We start from the raw sequence: 3,020 nt of genomic DNA, 5'->3' as shown, positions 1-3,020 counted from the left end.
TTTTCTGGGCTGTAGTTTTGTTTCTTTTCTGGTTTGTTTCGACTGTGGCGGTCTAATCTCCCAGGCCCGCTCAGGATGCTCAATCAGAGCTAAAATTTCTGGAAGAGATGAACACAAACAGCTGTCCCGGCCAGACACACAGATAAGTATTCTGTGAATTCTGTGACAATCCCCTCCTTACATCACCGCCTGGTTTTCATGGACACAGTTACAACACTCTGGAAAAGCGCCACGTCCCTCCGCAAATCTCCCGTTTTAAAACGGGGATTGGCGCTACGCTGTGCAACTAAAGAAAGATCTACTTATTGTTACATCTTCAGGTTTTAGGAAACACCTCCCCTCCCTCCTCCGGACCAGTAGGACTCTTCTGCCTCACGCTGCAGTCTCAGACGGCTGGACAGACAGACAAAGACATGCCAGATGTGGATGTAATCTAGATTAAAGATGGGATTAAAACAAAACACACAGTCAGATGAGTTACTGCCTGAAACTTTATGTGATCCCCTGCTTCAATTTTGACTTTGTATGTTTGTTTCATCCCCATAATATTCTAATGTAAACATTCTGGTGTGTGGAATCCAGCTTTAAGAGGCAATACAAATGAAAAGAGATTCCGCAAAACATAGAATAGAAAATAGATGATGCAATATGATCAATTAAATGCAATTTACAACAAAAGACTCAATAGTGACAGGATAAGCAATGAGTTATGTATCTTATTTCACAGGAGTAAGCAAAATTTGATGGTCCTTGATGACATCCACAGAAATATACAGAATTACAGATCATTGATATGACAAATAACTTAAGGCATTAACTAAAAACTAAACAAAAAAAACTGCCGATAGTGATAAATCAGAACAGATGGATGGCTTAGACAAATCCTGCCATGTTCAGTGAGATAAAGATAGCAGCAGATACAGGAAATCAAAACAACTACAGTAACATAAGCCAGAGAAGAGGAAACCTCCAGAGCAGCGGGTTTGATAGGAATCAGAGACAGTCGGCAGCAGTTTCTGCCTCTGAGCAACACTTCATTCGACAGCAGAAAAACAACTGTCATCGTATCACTCACGGAACCTGATATGTTTACAGGATTCAAAACCCGTGGATCAATATCCCGGATCTTTACGTCTGTGTAAGACATGTTGTCTGTACTGCTTCAGAAAGGTCAAAGGAAATGAAATGCTTGTTTTCTGGATCAATGTAAAGTTTGTGTCAGCCTAAACACCATCCCTGCTTCAGATTGTTTAAAACAGTCTGAAATTCGAGCATCCCTTTGCTTCATCAAACACATGATGACGATTACTCTTTCCAGTGCAAGTCAAAGACCGGGGTAATGACTTCCGTACAAACCTCCCTTTATATTTACACTTGACAAATGAGCCGCCTTACTTCTGTTAATTGACTATCCACCAAGCGCAGCCACCGCAAATAAATCACGGCTGGTGTTTTTAAGGCGCTCGTCTGAAAGCTCCCTGTGAACAAATGATGCCGACATTATGAGGCAAATAAGCCAGATAGCCGGATTTAATTGGTCCAAATTGTTTCGTCGTTTTTCTAAATTGCAACAGAAGCTGGATCCGGTGATTGTTTACCACTTTTAGATGAAATCGGTGGAAATGTATGCTGGTGAACATGAGCTGTGTCGCTGCACGCGTAAAGCGACTGGCCGCTTTCGGCTGGACACACAGGCTGTTAAAGCACAAATGGGGACATAGGATATAATTGGGCTGGATCTCCTGTAGCCGCTCTTTCAGCCTCTCGGCAGGCTCGTCACATACATCGCTGCAGCCAGACACATTTCCACTCCGCTGCTGAGCACAAATTGCAGAGCTCTTCCAGTTTTGCTCTAACAATAACAGTGCAACACTTTCTGTTCCGGTCTTGATTTTTGGTTTCTTGCAGTCTTTTGTTCTCACTTTTTTTTTTTTTTTTTTTTTTTTAAATCTTCATCTCGTATTGTTGTCCTCTCCTTTGTTTCCTCTTCGCCTAACTTAATTCACATGGCTGCACAGCTTGAACAATCAAACTGAAGCATTACTCAGAGAGATTTAAACGCCACATAAGAAATTTCACACGTAATTGTATGCCAAGAGTCAAATCAATCAAAAGTTTTGGAAATGGCAAATCTTTCCCCTTTTCACCGCCACGTTCAATATAATGCTCCCTCGCAAACCCACTCATATTTGAAACGAAGGTTTATGTAGGAGTAGCTCGTCTCACTGAGAGTCTCAAGGCTGAAGAGGTCACCGCATACATTCACTGTTCCCGCGATGTGGGTGTTCGAAAGCCCTTTGAGACGGCAAAGTGATTAAAAAAATACATTTAGCTTGCAAATGTGCATCTTTTTGCAGCTGGTAAATTAAGCACAGAGGCGCCTGATGTATTCGTGGAGCTAGGTGAGAATGAAGCAGAAAAACCAAATGGATCATCTGGCATTTGCAGTGTCCGTTTTCCTGATGTGATGGTTAAAAAACAAAGGAAAAATAATTTGATTTTTCAGAATAGGAATGGCAAGAATAAGAAATTTTCATGGAGAAGGAGGAAAGAGAGTTTTAAAAGCACCCAACTATCTGTGGTTTTGCTTCTTACAGTCATTTTGTTTCAAATGAAACTTTTTTCTGCAGCCTTGAAAACAAACAGACTCTACATGGATTAATTCAAATAATCACCAAAACCAAGATAAATATTTGAAAAGCTCAAATTGTGTGCAAAAAAAAATCCTAGATTTGCATTTTGCAAGGTTAAGATGATTAACCCTCTTCTCATCAAGCTCTGTGCACAGAAGCAAACCACCATGTTTCGTCAAATGCTAAATAATTCATCTAAAAGCCGCATGTGCAAACTGCACATGTTACAGTGGCGGACGGCCGCATCCGAGGAGAACTGAGTGATCTTCTTGAACGCGGCCTGATTTTTGTTTGGTTTCCTGCTGTGACGGGCCAATAGTCCATATGAGGAGTAACTGAAAATACGGAGGGGAGAGGGCTGCTTAAAATTCATGGCCGGCTCTACTT

Source organism: Salarias fasciatus, chromosome 7 (assembly GCF_902148845.1).
Source record: "Salarias fasciatus chromosome 7, fSalaFa1.1, whole genome shotgun sequence".
NCBI classification, from domain to species: domain Eukaryota; kingdom Metazoa; phylum Chordata; class Actinopteri; order Blenniiformes; family Blenniidae; genus Salarias; species Salarias fasciatus.
This window is presented reverse-complemented; position numbering follows the sequence as displayed.